Source organism: Anomaloglossus baeobatrachus, chromosome 5, assembly GCF_048569485.1.
Source record: "Anomaloglossus baeobatrachus isolate aAnoBae1 chromosome 5, aAnoBae1.hap1, whole genome shotgun sequence".
In the NCBI taxonomy this organism is placed as follows: domain Eukaryota; kingdom Metazoa; phylum Chordata; class Amphibia; order Anura; family Aromobatidae; genus Anomaloglossus; species Anomaloglossus baeobatrachus.
Window position 1 is genome coordinate 142,188,687 of NC_134357.1, and position 16,916 is coordinate 142,205,602.

At 47.1% G+C, this 16,916-nt stretch overlaps 1 protein-coding gene across 1 annotated transcript in view; it reads left to right on the top strand.

Moving 5' to 3' along the window:
* The first annotated feature begins 1,044 nt into the window (after nucleotides 1-1,044).
* NUDT13 (nudix hydrolase 13) overlaps nucleotides 1,045-16,916 on the top strand; it is a 108,407-nt gene continuing 92,535 nt past the window's right edge. Inside the window, exon 1 of the mRNA XM_075348942.1 lies at nucleotides 1,045-1,071. The gene's annotated coding sequence lies outside the window, so the exon portion shown is untranslated. The remainder of the gene's footprint in view (nucleotides 1,072-16,916) is intronic.

The window sequence follows — 16,916 nt, forward strand, 5'->3', positions numbered from 1 at the left end:
TGAAAATTTCAGAAAACACAGCTGAAACCCCACAAAGAGAAGTGCATTGTTTGTGCAATGTTTTACTTTCCGCTGATATCTGGAAATTATGTTTTTGTTGAAAAAAAAAAAAGGCACGAAGAAAACATAAAAAACAAGTGTTTAAAGAAAAGCCCACCTCATGCTAAACCACCCTGAAACAGCCTGTGTATCGTAACTGACTGGTAAGGCTGCTTTCACACATCTGGTTTGTGCTGAGCGGCACAATCCGGCTCAAAAACCTATGCAACGGACCCGTTGCATAAGTTTTTCCATGCGGCCTGTCCGTTTTTTGCCGGATGCGGCTTGATACTGAGCATGCGCAGTACAAAAAAACACATCCGGCGGCTGGATGCGGTTTTTGCCGCAGGATGCCGCATCCGGCGTCCATAGGCTTGCATTATGAATCGCGCTGCATCGCGCCAGATCCGGCGCGATGCGTTTTTTTCGCCGCATAAAAAACGTGCCAGGCAACGTTCCATCCGGCCACCGCATGGGCTAAATATGCCGCATCCGGCAAAAAACGAATTCAACGCAAGGCCATGCGGCACAATACGGTGCTAATGCAAGTCTATGCGGGAAAAAATGCAACCGGCGGCAAAAAAAAAACCGGTTGCGTTTTTTTCTGCAGAGCGCCGTATTGTGCCGCACGGCAAAAAACGGATGTGTGAAAGCAGCCTAAGGAAATAATTTCTGGAATATCTGTACATTATATTCCCTAATAAGTAATGTAATGTAAAGCCTGCCTTTTCCAGTCAGAGAGGACTGAGGTGTAACACTAAATAGCAGTGCAGGGCAGGACACCAGCTGCCCCCACTGACTGGAACACTGAGCTAGTACTTCATACACAGGAACTATATTTCCCATGATGCCTTTTCACTAAAGTTGCTGACGCTATGAACCGAGGATGTCGAAAGCGTTTGTGGGAAATGTAGTTTTTAATCAAGAGCCTCTTGTTCACTACTTACTCACTGCGCGCCCAGAGAGACTACATTTCCCATAGTTCCCTTTTCTCGTTCGATTGGTGCTGAAGGTTGATCGACCAAAGTGAAAGTAAGTGCCCGGTAAGGCAGAATCCCGGTGCCGTTCATGACTTATGCAGATTCGTTGTATTTTTCATGCTTTTTCTTGTTATCTAACTTCATGGTGAAAAATGTATTCTAATTACTGCATTGTGACCAGAAATCTGTGGGAAGCCTGTAAGAGCAAACTAGTGGTGACTGAGCAGCTGTGGGGAGGATTCATATGCTGTATTTGTAGCTAAATATTAGGGATTTCACCACACAGCCTTATAGGGGAGATTTACCAACATTGTTATTAATTCTATCATTTTGTGAGATGCTTAAATATTGCATCATTGAGCGGTGCATTAGGAGTGAGAGATTTGTTCCCACTCACCGGACACGTTAGTTTTTTTTTTAGTATTTTGCAGAAACAATGGCGTTATGTCATGAATACATTTTCGACAATCAGCGTTAATCGTGTTTTTGATGCTTCATATTTTTTGCTGTGTGCAAAACGCAGCATCTTACAGTACAAAGTGGATGGGATTAATGGAAATATGCCCACTGGGCTTCTTTTGTACTCTACGTAATTTGACCTGCGTTGCGTTTTTCTGAGGCGCAGCTTGCCAATTTCTCTTACGGGAACGCTCGGTTTTCTGTGTGGATTTTCCATATAGACTTGCATTAGATGCGGAAAATCCACAGGTAAAAGACACACTAGTTTTAGGTGAGTTTATGTAGCGGAATGCACCAAAAACGCATGTAGTCCGCATATAATGATATCAATACCAGAAAGTTTCAAAAACAAAACAGCTTTATTTAACCCTTTAGTGACGGAGCTAATTTTCACCTTAATGACCAGACCAAATTTTGCAATTCTGACCAGTGTCACTTCATGAGGTTATAACTCTGGAACGCTTCAACGGATCCCGGTGATTCTGAGATTGTTTTTTCGTCACATATTGGACTTCATGTTAGTACCAAATTTAGGACAATATTTTTTGCGTTTATTTATGAAAAAAATTGAATATTGGCAAAAATTTTGAAAATTTAGCAATTTTCAACTTTTGAATTTTTATATCGTTAAACCAGAGATTTCTGTGACACAAAATAGTTAATAAATAACATTTCCCACTTGTCTACTTTACATCAGCACAATTTTGGAAACAAAATTTTTTTTTGTTAGGAAGTTAGAGGGGTTCAAAGTTTATCAGCGATTTCTCATTTTTACATCAAAATTTACAAAACCATTTTTTTTAGGGACCACATCACATTTGAAGTGACTTCAATAGGCCTAGATGACAGAAAATACCCAAAAGTGACACCATTCTAAAAACTGCACCCCCCAAAGTACTCAAAACCACATTCAAGAAGTTTATTAACCCTTCAGGTGCTTCACATGAACAAAAGCAATGTGGAATGAAAAAAAGCAAAAATTAAATTTTACCTAAAAATGTTGCTCTAACCCAAATTTATTCACTTTTAGAAGAAATAGCACAACAAAATGGACCCCAAAACTTGTTCCCCACTTTCTTACGAGTGCGCCGATACCTCACATGTGGTCAGAAACCTCTGTTTGGACAAATGGGAGGGCTCGGAACAGAAGGAGCAATATTTGAATTTTGGAAAGCAAATTTGGCTGAAATAGATTGCGGGCACCATGTTGCATTTACAGGTCCGCTAAGGTACCTAAACAGAAGAAACCCCTCACAAGTGACACCATTTTAGAAACTAGACCCCTCAAGGCTTCTATCTAGGGGTATAGTGAGCATTTTAGATCCACAGGTACTTCACAGATTTTGTTAACGTTACGTTGTCATATTGAAAATTTTAATAATTTTCTCAAAAATGTTGCTTTAGCATCAATTTTCTCACTTTTTCAAGAGGTAATTCCAAAAATTTGACCTCAAAGTTTGTTAACCACTTTTTTATGAGCGCGGTGATACCTCACATGTGGTCTGAAACCTTTGTTTGGAGAAATGGGAGGGCTTGGAACGAAAGGAGCAATATTTGAATTTTGGAAAGGAAATTTGGCTGAAAAAGATTGCGGGCACCATGTCACATTTGGAGGACCCCTAAGGTACCTAAACAGCAGAAACCCCGCACAAGTGACCCCATTTTGGAAACTAGGCCCCTCAAGGAATTTATCTAGATGTTTGGTGAGTACTCTGAACCCCCAGGTGCTTCACAGAATTTTATAACGTTGAGCCATGAAAAAAAAAAATAAAATTTTACCACAAAATTGTTATTTCAACCAGGTAGCTTTTTTTTTTACAAGAGTAAAAGGAAAAAATTCAGCATAACATTTATTGTGCAATTTCTCCTGAGTTTGGCGATACCTTATATGTGGTGGAAATCAACTGTTTGGGCGCATGGCAGGGCTCGGAAGGGAAGGATTGCCATTTGACTGCAAAATTGGCTGGAATCAATAGCGGGCGCCAGGTTGCATTTGGAGAGCCCCTGAGGTGCCTAAACAGTGGCGGTCCCCCACAAGTGACTCCATTCTGGAAACAAGACACCTCAAGGCTTTTATCTAGGTGTATAGTGAGCAGTTTGAATCCACGAATACTTCACAGAATTTGATAAGCTTAGGTTGCCATATTGAAAATTTTCATTTTTTTCACAAAAATGTTGCTTCAGCATCAAATTTCTCACTTTTTCAAGAGGCAACAACAAAACGTGGACCCCACAGGTTGTTATCCATTGTCTTATGAGCACAGGGATACCCCACATGTGGCCAAAAACCTCTGTTTGGATAAATGGGAGGGCTTGGAATGGAAGGAGCACCATTTGAATTCTGGAAAAGTTGAAATAAATTGCGGGCACCATGTCACATTTGCAGGGCCCCTTGGGTACCTATACATTAGAAACCCCCCACAAGTGACCCCATTTTGGAAACTGGATTTTATTCAGGAGTATAGTAAGCATTTTGAATCCACAGGTACTTCACAAAAATGTTGCTGTAGCAACAAATGTCTCACTTTTAGGCTATGTGGCCATGATCCAGCGACACAGCGTCTAGTACACAGTGTCAGCCTCCTGCAGAGATGTGAGTGTTGTCCACGGGAGAACGCAGCTGCCCATGCCCACGATTTGGGTTCAGGCCGCTGTGGAGCTCTATGCTACCTGCAGAGAACACTCATCTCCGCAGCATAAATTGACATGCTGAGGCTCGGGAAGCTGCGCCACAGGTCGGTTTATGCTGCGGAGAAAAGAAGCACAGTGGGCAAGCACATTGGGCATGGGATTTCTAAAAATCCTTCCACTGTGCTTCTACTGCACAATGCAGCGCTATGGACACAGGGACACACTATGGACACACTCTGCGCCCAAAACGCTGCAAATCCCGATTATGGGCACACAGCCTAAAATGCTACAATGGATGAATGGATACATGTCAAACATATATAACGTCCCACCCCCTGCATATTCTAAGCTGGCGCCCTTTAGTGCCTTTCATGTGGCACTAAAGGGTGCCTAGCCTTGTATTTAGCCCCCCAAAAAATTAATAATTAAAATAAACGACGTGGGGTCCCCCCTATTTTTGATAGCCAGCTAGGGTAAAGCAGACAGCTGTAGCCTGCAAACCACAGCTGACAGCTTCACCTTGTCTGGTGATCAATTTGGAGGGCTCCCCAGGCGTTTTTAAAAAAAACAAAAAAAACGTGGGGTCCCCCCCAAATTAGATCACCAGCCAAGGTGAAGCGGACAGCTGGGGTCTGGTAATCTCAGGGTGGGAAGAGCCATGGTTATTGGACTCTTCCCAGCCTAAAAATAGCAGGCCGCAGCCGCCCCAGAAGTGGCGCATCCATTAGATGCGCCAATCCTGGCGCTTCGCCCCAGCTCATCCCGCGCCCTGGTGCGGTGGCAGACGGGGTAATATATGGGGTTGATACCAGCTGTAATGTCACCTGGCATCAAGCCCTGGGGTTAGTGATGTCACGGCATCTGAACAGATACCCGACATCACTAACCCAGTAAGTAATAGAAAAAAATAAAGACAAAAAAAAAATTTATTTGAAAAAACACTCCCCGAAACATTCCTCTTTCCCCAATTTATTGAAAATAAAGAAATTCCGGTCGCTGTAATCCATTTGGACGTCCCACGCCGACTCTGGATCTTCTAGAATATGGAGGGCACGTTCAGGGAACGTATCCCCCATTTTCTGGAAGAGCAAGCTCTCCATGAGCAGTGTGGGTGCAGTAATCTGAGAATTACTGCACTCACACTGCCCCGGTCCAACTTAGGGCAGAGTGACCTGCAGTAACCTCATTCCAGAATATGAGGGGCACGCTCACAGAACGTACCCCCCATTTTCTGGAACAGCAGTCTCTCCATGTGAGGACCACACTCCTCACATGGAGAGACTGCTGATTACTGCACTCACTCTCCCCCGGTCCACAGTGGAGAGCCTGTGCAGCAGCGACGTCAGCGTCCCAGGGATCCAGCTGACAGCCGCTGTCTGCGCATGTGCCGCCAGCATTCAAGAAGGAGGCGGCGTGATCGCGGGACGGATCACCAGACAGGTAACGTATGACCGGGGGCTGGGGCTGAGGCTGGGGGGGGTAACGGGGGGTGACCTAGCGGGACCTGGGGACTTGGGGGCACCTTTCTGTCGCATGTGACGTGTCACATGCGGCAGAAAGAGCAGAATGAATGCGGCAGCGCGCCGCCATCTTCCACGCTCCGGAGGGGGGAGGGGGGAGGCGGCTCTGGAGACCGGAGGGGGCTCCGGGGACCAGAGATCTCCGGTGTACCGGAGGAGGGGTCAGGGGGAGGACATTTCCCTCCGATCTGAAATGTTTGATCATTTCAGATCGGAGGGAAATGACTGCAGAGCCGGCGGCGGCTGCAGTTTTCTGTGCGCTTCGGCGCCATTTTGGATGTCCGGTGGGGGTAGGGGTGGGGGAGGAGGGACTCTCCGGTACCGGGGGCTTTGGGGGCACTAGGGGTTTAGATTTCTTTCTCATCTGACATGTTTGATCATGTCAGATGAAAAAGAAATCAGTTTTACCGGCCATTTCTTTTTTTTTCATGTGTTCGTCGGTATACGGTGTATACCGGCGATCACATGATCGGGGTCCAAAAAAAACACCCCGATTCATAATCTGGGGGGTCTCAGCTACCCCCGGTAGCTGAAACCCCCGAGATTTTCGGTCGCTGGGGGGCGCTACAGGGCTTTTTCGGGCCGCCGCTTTAAAGCGGCGGAACAGAATAAGTACCCTGTTTTGCCGCCGCTTTAAGTCGTACGGCCGTCGTTATGAGGTTAAAGGATGAGACACCAAAAAGAGACAAAAAACGCAGCAGGAAAAATGCAATGAAGAAAAAAACCTCAGGTAAATGAAGGTGCGGAGATGGTACAGAAATTCTGCATCGTCAAAAACTCAACTGATCCTGATCGTGTGAATGTCGCCTCAGGGTACGTTCTCACGATCAGAATTAGTAGTGTTTCGGACGCTGTGTATTTTTGCAAAGTCTAAAATGCTGCGTTGTACAGTAAAGCACAGTGGAAAGGATTTATAGAAATCTCATGCACACTGTTTTTTTTTAACGCTGCGTAAACTGAGTTGCGGTATGAGTTTCCTATCCGCAGTATGTCAATGTCATGACGCTTGAGTCTCCTGCCTGGAAGAATGCTGCTTACAGAACGTCACATAACCCTGATCATCGGTACATACCCTTATGCTACAATGAGAGAATATGTTGCACATACTAAATGTAGTTTGCTTTCTTGTCTTGGTTTCCAACAAGTGATGGCTCTAGTGGCTGTATAAGGCTATGTTCACACACTGCGTTTTTTACCCGCGTTTTTGGTGCGTTTTTGCTGCAGAAATTTCTTGAGAAATTCTTGTAACCTTTCTGCAGACATTCCCCAGCAAAACAAAAAAAAATTAGCTGTGCGCACACTGCATTTTTTTCTTAAGAAAATTCTTTTGGTAGATTTTCTTAAGAAAAAGAATGAGCATGTCACTTCTTTTCTACAGCTAGCTGCGTTATTCACTCCATTGACTGTAATGTAATCATCAGGACTATTTTTTCCATGTCTTTTGTGTAGGATCGGATGGCACATAGAAGCACTTCCATGTGCATCCGATCCTACAAAAAACATATCGGATGCCGTATGTCCGCTCCGTTATTATGGAACATGTCCTATTCTGTTCCATGATAACGGACCGTGACACAATACAAGTCAATAGGCCCGCAAAATTCCCGGAAACTGCACGGAAGCACTTCCGTGTGACCTCCGTCGGGTGCCCGTGCAGTCTGTGTCCCGCTCCAGCCCCGCGGCTGCCTGCACCGCAGTGTAAGTGTCTGCCCGCACTGCAGTATCAGCAGCTTATCACACTGCAGTGCGGGCAGCCGCGGGGATGACGAGCGCTGCTGTCAGGAGGTTAGATGAGGTCATTACCTGCTGTGACGATCTCCTGAACTGCTGACATCAACGCTGTCACTGCCTTCTATGCCCGTCTTGCGGACGGTCCGAGACTGTCACTAGCGGTGACGTCACAGGCTCTCGCGATACTACTGACAACGCGGCGGGCATAGAAGTCAGTGACAGCGCTGACGTCAGGAGAACAGGAGATTTTCACAGCAGGTAATGATCTCTTCTAACCTCCTGACAGCAGCGTTCATCATCCCCTGCAGTGACCTGGCCTGACCTCATGATGTTAGCTCAGCTCACTGCACTGCTCTCCCAGCCAATGGGGAACATTCTGTTCTTCATTGACTGGGACAGTGACTATGGTATGGATCTTCGTGGGACCCCCTTATTGGATTACGCCGGACCCGGATTTGATTGTTCTTTTCAATAAATTGGTGAAAGAGGGAATGATTTGGGGAGTGTTTTTTCAAATAAAACTTTTTTTGCTGTCTATTTTTTTTTCTTACTCACTGGGTTTGTGATGTCAGGTATCTGGTAGACGCGTGACATCACTAGCCCCAGGGCTTGATGCCAGGTGACATTACACATCTGGCATCAACCCCATATATTACTCTGTTTGCCACCGCACCAGGGCAATGGGACGAGTTGGGGCAAAGCGCCAGGATTGGCACATCCAATGGATGCGCCACTTCTGGGGTGGCTGTGGCCTGCAATTTTTAGGCTGGGTAGTGTCCAATAACAGTGGACCTCCCTAGTCTGAGAATACCAGAACACAGCTGTCCGCTTTACCTTGGCTTATCTATCTATCTATCTATCTATCTATCTATCTATCGATTATCTATTATCTAGATTATTTATTGCTGTAAAAGCATTAAAAAGCGCACGGACCAACCTGAAAAAAAACGCACCAAAAACGCACCTGCGTTATTGGTGCGTTTTTTTAACGCAGGTGCACTATTCCTTCACTACGAAGTTTCTTAAGAAATTTCTTAAGAAAAATAATTTTTCTAGTGTGAACATAGCCTAAGACCTACATCACGGATGCTTCCATGTGCACTGCACCAATGAAGCCGGGGTACACCAGGTATAGTGGGCATAGTCAGGGAGGCAGAGACTTCCAGAGTTGGTGAAGATGCCACTCTAAAAAATCGTTTTACACTCACAGGGGTGTTATAACCAGATTAGTGGGATGACTACGCTGAGGAAAACAATATCCTCACATCTAGTCACCTACTAAATAGCATATTAGGGTGTGATCAGTCTAGCAGTATCGGGAACTGTAGTCCAGGCAGTGATAATATCTTGGTGATAACAGCATATAGCCTAGTAAGTGACACACCGCTAAAATCCACTTTTCAGTGCCTATTTGCTGCCGTCTGCAGACTACATAGCAAAAACCTGCTGACAGATTCCCTTTAAATAGATGCACTTTTCTTACAGCATACTGCGGGATAAAATAAATCAGTCTAATAGGGTGGGTGCACATGATCCTCACATGCTGCGTCCTGGATGCAGCATGTCCTCCACTGCGGGACAGTAATTGTTCTCCGCAGGAGACTGCAGCTGCCCGTGCCCATGATCAGGGTATGGGCTGCTGCAGACTTTCTCTCTGTACTCCCTGCAGAGAACACTCGCGTCTCTGCAAGCATACAGTCATATGAAAAAGTTTGGACACCCCTATTAATGTTAACCTTTTTTCTTCATAACAATTTGGGTTTTTGCAACAGCTATTTCAGTTTCATATATCTAATAACTGATGGACTCAGTAATATTTCTGGATTGAAATGAGGTTTATTGTACTAACAGAAAATATGCAATCTGCATTGAAACAAAATGTGACAGGTGCAAAAGTACTGGCACCCTTATCAATTTCTTGATTTGCACACTCCTAAGTACTTTTTACTGACTTACTGAAGCACTAAATTGGTTTTGTAACCTCATTGAGCTTTGAACTTCATAGGCAGGTGTATCCAATCATGAAAAAAGGTATTTAAGGTGGCCACTTGCAAGTTGTTCTCCTATTTGAATCTCCTATGAAGAGTGGCATCATGGGCTCCTCAAAACAACTCTCAAATGATCTGAAAACAAAGATTATTCAACATAGTTGTTCAGGGGAAGGATATAAAGAGTTGTCTCAGATTGAAACTGTCAGTTTCCACTGTGAGGAACATAGTAAGGAAATGGAAGAACACAGGTACAGTTCTTGTTAAGCCCAGAAGTGGCAGGCCAAGAAAAATATCAGAAAGGCAGAGAAGAAGAATGGTGAGAACAGTCAAGGACAATCCAAAGACCACCTCCAAAGACCTGCAGCATCATCTTGCTGCAGATGGTGTCGATGTGCATCGGTCAACAATACAGCGCACGTTGCACAAGGAGAAGCTGTATGGGAGAGTGATGCGAAAGAAGCCGTTTCTGCAAGCACGCCACAAACAACGTCGCCTGAGGTATGCAAAAGCACATTTGGACAAGCCAGTTACATTTTGGATGAAGGTCCTGTGGACTGATGAAACAAAGATTGAGTTGTTTTGTCATACAAAAAGGCGTTATGCATGGAGGCAAAAAACCAAGGCATTCCAAGAAAAGCACTTGCTACCCACAGTAAAATTTGGTGGAGGTTCCATCATGCTTTGGGGCTGTGTGGCCAATGCCGGCACCGGGAATCTTGTTAAAGTTGAGGGTCGCATGGATTCAACTCAGTATCAGCAGATTCTTGACAATAAAGTGCAAGAATCAGTGACGAAGTTGAAGTTACGCAGGGGATGGATATTTCAGCAAGACAATGATCCAAAACACCGCTCCAAATCTACTCAGGCATTCACGCAGAGGAACAATTACAATGTTCTGGAATGGCCATCCCAGTCCCCAGACCTGAATATCATGGAAAATCTGTGGGATGATTTGAAGCGTGCTGTCCATGCTCGGCGACCATCAAACTTAACTGAACTGTAATTGTTCTGTATACAGGAATGGTCAAATACACCTTCATCCAGGATCCAGGAACTCATTAAAAGCTACAGGAAGCAACTAGAGGCTGTTATTTTTGTAAAAGGAGGATGAACAAAATATTAATGTCACTTTTATGTTGAGGTGCCCATACTTTTGCACCTGTCAAAGTTTGTTTAAATGCGGATTGCACATTTTCTGTTAGTACAATAAACCTCCAAAAAACTAAATAGTTTTCAAAGCCAGCTTACCCGTACACTCCTGTGTGTGGATTCCAGTATCAATCCAGAAGAAAGTCCGCACGGAAAACCAGAGCAGGAGCCAGCCACGGGAAATCCAAATGAAAAAACTTTATAACTCCAGCGGACAAATTTGAGGATGCAGATATATATTAAAAAAATGTTTGCATTTGCAAATCTTTATTTTGAAAAACTTACATAAAATTGGAGCCACACTTCTGGGCGGTGAAGGAAAGAGATTAGGAGTGGTAGCCTGCTTGGACTACGCGTTTCGGCGTACAAGCGCCTTCTACATGGTCTATGTACTCAGAGCTGAAAAGCTCCGTTCTGAAGCGCATGGTGCCGGCAGAGAACGTGCGCTCTGCATGATGCCTCTCCCTATAGACAGCATGCAAACCGCACGGAAGAAGTGACATGTCACTTCTTAGAACGCAGCGATTCGGGCAGCAGCCGAATCGCTGCGTTCTAACATGCCACGTGCGCACGGCTCCTGCACAATCTCCATAGACTGTGCAGGGGACGCAGGACGCATGCAGTTACACTGCGCTGCATATCGCAGCGTAACTGCATGTAATACACACACGTGCGCACATAGCCTAAATCCATCCACTCCGCTTGTACTGCACAATGCAGTGTTTTGGAGGCAACTAAAACACTCTAGATCCCAAACTCTGCAAACCCTGATCATGGGCACGTACTCTTACACAGTTCTATATATTTTTTTTTATTGCAGAATACTGACATATACCGTTAAATGATGGAGACCAATACACTCCTTTGGCCCAGACGTGGCAATACCGTCCTATGGACACATTTAGGCCGGTTTCAGGCGTCCGTATTTAATGAGGTACAAGCCACACGCATGGTTATGGTCATACGTGTGTCACACGTGTGACATCTGTGTTTGCATACGTGTGACTCGTACCGGAGAAAACACGGGCCTTTGATATAAAAATGTTTTCTATATTCACCTGTATCCAGCGCTGCTTTCTTCGGCTCTGCTGCCTCCCGCTTCTGACCGCCGCTCATTGTATTCATTGATTATTCACTGCAGTGAGGAGCTGGAAGCCGGAGCTTTGTGGGGACAGCATTGGGTACAGCACCGCCGAGGACAGCATCGTGGGGACAGGTGAGTATTCAGCTAGCAGTGTGTGTGCAGTGACGTCTAGGAGGTCATTGGAGTTTGACATCCTGATGACACCCCCGCGACACTCGCGCTACAGTGGGTGTCAGGACGGTGACTTCACTGGTTCATCAGAGTTCATTGGGAACTTCAGTGACCTCCTGGACGTCACTGCACACACACTGCTTTCTTGCTGAATACTCACCGGCGATGGCGATGCTGTCCTCTGGATGCTATCCTTGGCGCTGTCCTTGGCGATGCTGTCCTCGCGATGCTCCGGTTTCCAGGTCCTCAACACACACACACCTGGATATTCACCTGTCCGCGGCGATGTGGTCCCCGACACTGAAGTCCCCGCGATGCTCCGGCTTCCAGGTCCTCAGTGGAGTGAATAATCAATGAATATAATGAGCAGGGGTAAGAAGCGGGAGGCAGCAGAGGCGAAGAAAACAGCGCTGGATACAGGTAAATATAGAAAATCATTGTGTTTAAAAAAAAAAACACGTGTTTTCTCCCGTACATGTTACACTGATGTCACATGGATCACATCAGTGTGCAATCCGTGTGACACCCGTGCTGCTGGAGAAAAAACGGACATGTCTGCGTGTGTGCATGCGGGGCCATGAGGGGGTTCAAACGGTCCGTGTGAAAACACTGACGTGTGAGTAACAGTATAGAATAACATGGGTATGTGTGGCAGCCGTGTTAAAAACGGATGTCATACGTACCGGAAACACGGACGTCTGAAATAATTAGGGTGTATGGTAGGAGCTTTTTCCTAGTACATGATAAACGGAGCTCAAAATCTAACATAGAAAACACATAATACCAGGATTATGTCCACAGCTTGGAAGAGGTTTACCTTTTTCCATTATAGGTCCTTAGTGTAGGTTCACTTCTGACTTATAATACCAACCAATGCTGTGTAAATAAGGCCTTAATGTCCATCTTTAATCACATCAGGTCTTGGGAAGTGTAAGTTTAGTGATAATCTCAGTACAACTTTTTTTTTTCACTTTTCTCAGGACAAAAAATGTAGTTCACAGACCTGATTTGAACCTTTTGTTAATGATGTTTTACATTTGCATTACCATGTGACTGTATATATGGAGCACCAAAAGTTCCCTTTGTTTGTGCAGGTGGTCAGAGGCTGTCAAAGCCCAACTCCTGTGTGCAGAACAGTCAGGAAACCCCCATTTGTGTACACCAATTCTGCCCATAAATTTAGACATGCTCTGCTCGTGTTTTTGGGTAGACAAACAACACACACTATATAGGATGAAACCTTTATGTTTGAAGTGGTCTCCTAGGTGGGTGGTCTTCTCATATAAGAGAATATAGTATATATAATATTTGGTGAAACTGAAACTCATCACAGGAAATCTGATCTGGATAAAGGGGTACGGATTGTTAAATGGAGGGGCTACAGTGTTTTCATATTTTAATTTACCATTATCAATATCAGCCAATGAGATAAAATGATCCTCCAGTGCTAAAGATCAAGGCTGTGCGTGGCCTGTGCTGGAGCTAACATGCCATGTGTTATCTCCTGTGATTGTAGCATATGAATAATAATTACACAGGTCTGTAAGGGTAAAATTGTTTGAAAGTAAGATGTGATTTTTATATAGGGGATAACTCTGAATACCCCCCAGATATTATCTGATCCTCAGCTGCTGTCACTCAAGAAGCTGCCGATTTTATAAACGTTACATTCTTGGGTTTCAAAACCTATACATTCTAGCTGACAACTAAAGGTATGTAGAGAATCAGCCTAATAGTGCCACTATAGCACTGGCTTTAGGTTATATACGAAAATCCTGTTGATTGGTGCGCTCTAAGGGAAAGCTATGAGAATTTCGACTTTATTCCCAAGAAACTCAATTACGAGGATCAGGGATGGTCAATATGTGGTGATCTGAAAGCTCTCTCTTTGCTCCTTGGGCAGCAAGAAAGATACTGTTAGGGCCAGGTGGACGGGCAGACCCAGGAGGTGGATCCACTGGGCCGAACACCTTACTGAAGGCAAGGGGTCCGGTAGCCGGAGCACTACAGGTAGCAGGACAGTCCGTTCAAAAGAGTGGAATGTAGAAGTCCTTGGGACCACGGAGTCACTGATGGTAGTCCGGGTGACGGAGCTCAGGTTCGGAGGCCGAGATGTTGTCAGGCAGAGTCCGGAACCGATGGAGCGAGAGGACAGATCACCACAGGGATCAGAGATGGTACGGACTGACGGGATGGCAGATAGTCAGCGTTCGGGGTTCGGGAATCGGCAGGACCGGATGGCGAGGCAGGAGCGGCTCTAGAAGAGAGATAGGTAAGTATATCACAGACACAAGGAGACCTGACTCCTAGCTTAGGAAACACGAAGAACAGGCCCCGCCCACTTGAACATTAAACCCCTTTATACCCTGTACCTGTGTGTTCAATATCCTGTCAGTGGATGCTGGCCCTTTAAGAGAGGGTCAATGACCGCGCGCGCGCCCTAATGCGCATGCGCGAGGCCCGGGTGCCAGAAGCCAGGGCAGGAAGCGGTGAATAGGAAGCAGGGGAGCCGGCCTGGAGCAGAGCTGCCGACGGGCGCCGGGAGCGGGGACCGGGCCGCCTGGGGACCGCAGGTGATGGGGGCTGGAGACTGTGGAGCGGGGGACGCCTAACAGAGGAGCCGGGGAGCGAAGCAGGGAAGCCGGGGAGCGTGGCAGGTGAGCCGGGGAGCAGGGCAGGGGACCCGGGGAGCGTGACAGTACCCCCCCCACACCCCCCTCCCCGCAACCGGGACAGGAAGGCACGTATCAGAGGAGTACCCACATTCTCCCGGGGTTCCCAGGACCTATCCTCAGGACCATACCCCGCCCAGTCCACCAAGAAGAACTGCCGGCCCCGTACGGTTTTCATGGCCACGATATCCTTTACCGCATAGATGTCATCATCAGCAATAGGAGGAGGAGCCGAACTGGCAGCAGCGGAGAAGGGACCAAGGACAACCGGCTTGAGCAGGGAGACGTGGAAGGAGTTGGGTATCCTCATCGTGGCCGGGAGCTGCAGCTTGTAGGAGACCTCATTTATTTTGCTGAGGACTTTAAACGGCCCGATGTAGCGAGGACCCAGCTTGTATGATGGTAGCTTCAATCGGACATACTTGGAAGCAAGCCAGATCAGATCTCCTGGAGAGAAACACGGGGGATCCAGACGCCTCTTGTCTGCGTGTCTCTTCATCCGCAGGGAAGCACGTCCAAGGGACGTCTTGACAGAGTCCCAAATTGTTGTAAAGTCACGTGCTACAGCATCAGCAGCAGGGACATCCGAGGAAGAGGATACAGGTAATGGGACGGAAGGCTGAAGTCCGTAAACGACATGGAAGGGAGATCTGGAGGAGGACTCACTGACGTGGTGGTTATGGGAGAATTCAGCCCAAGGAAGAAGCGTGGACCAGTCGTCGTGATGGGCGTTGACGTAGTGACGTAAGAAGGAGGTCAAGATCTGATTGACTCGTTCCACTTGGCCATTCGACTGAGGATGGTAGGCTGAAGAAAAGTCCAGAGTCACTCCCAGATGTTTGCAGAGAGCCCTCCAGAAGCGGGAGGTGAACTCTGTCGGACACAATGTGTGATGGAAAGCCATGCAACCGGAAGATGTGCTGTATGTAGGCGTCAGCGAGTTCCTGGGCTGAGGGCAGTCCAGCCATAGGGACGAAATGAGCCATTTTGGAGAACCGATCCACCACGACCCATATGACTGTGTGTCCGGAGGACAGGGGCAAGTCCGTAATAAAGTCCATTGCAATGTGTTGCCACGGAACAGAGGGTATAGGCAGAGGCAGAAGACGGCCATATGGCAGATGTTTGGGCGTCTTGTTCCTGGCACAAGAGGAGCAGGCTGAGACAAAAGAAGCGACGTCCGTGCGAAGGGATGGCCACCAGTAGTGACGTACAATTGTACTCCATGTTCTCTTCTGACCAGCATGGCCGGCTGTTTTCGAGGCATGGCCCCAGTGCAACACTTTTTGCCTGTCGGTCTCAGAGACATAGGTCTTCCCGGGCGGTATCTGGGCCAGGGTGACAGGGGCCACCGGAATGATTTTACTAGGGCAGATGATGGGCTGGGATGTCTCCTCCTCCTGCTCCATGGGCATGAATGACCTGGACAAGGCATCTGCACGTACGTTCTTGTCCGCGGGTCGGAAATGGAGCTGGAAATCGAACCTGGCAAAGAACAAGGACCACCTGGCTTGCCGTGGGTTCAGTCGCTGAGCAGACCGCAGGTATTCCAGGTTCTTGTGGTCCGTGTAAATGATCACGGGGTACACTGCTCCCTCCAGAAGGTAGCGCCATTCCTCCAGAGCCAGTTTGACTGCCAATAGCTCTCGGTCACCGATGGTGTAGTTGCGTTCAGGCGCAGAGAAGCTCTTGGAAAAGAAACCGCAAGTAACCATCTTCCCGGAGGAGGACTTCTGCATGAGCACTGCTCCGGCTCCCGAGGAGGAGGCATCCACCTCCAAGGTGAACTGTCGGTTTAACTCCGGATGGTGGAGCACAGGGGAGGAAGCAAATGCCCGCTTCAGGGAGCCAAACGCGACGTCGGCCGCAGGTGACCAGTCCTTTGGATTAGCCCCCTTCTTGGTCAAGGCGGAGAGAGGTGCAGACAGAGCAGAAAAGTGAGGGATGAACTGACGGTAATAGTTTGCGAATCCCAGAAAGCGTTGGATTGCCTTCAGTCCAGAAGGAGGGGGCCAGTTGAGAATGGAAGAGACCTTCTCCAGGTCCATCTGCAGGCCGGTATCGGAAATTACGTAACCCAGGAAGGGAAGAGAAGACTGCTCGAAGACACACTTCTCGTACTTGGCGTACAGACGATTCTCCCTCAGTCTTTGTAGTACCAGCTGCACGTTCTCTCTGTGGGTCTGGAGGTCCGGAGAAAAGACCAGGATGTCATCAAGATACACCACCACACAGACGTAGAGAAGGTCCCGGAACACGTCGTTCACCAATTCCTGAAAGACTGCTGGTGCGTTACACAGGTCGAAGGGCATCACACAGTATTCATAGTGCCCATCGCGAGTATTGAACGCGGTCTTCCATTCGTCCCCAGAGCGGATGCGGACCAGGTTGTAGGCACCCCGAAGATCCAACTTGGTAAACACACGAGCTCCTCTAAGCCGATCAAACAATTCGGGGAGGAGCGGCAGGGGGTATTTATTTTTCACGGT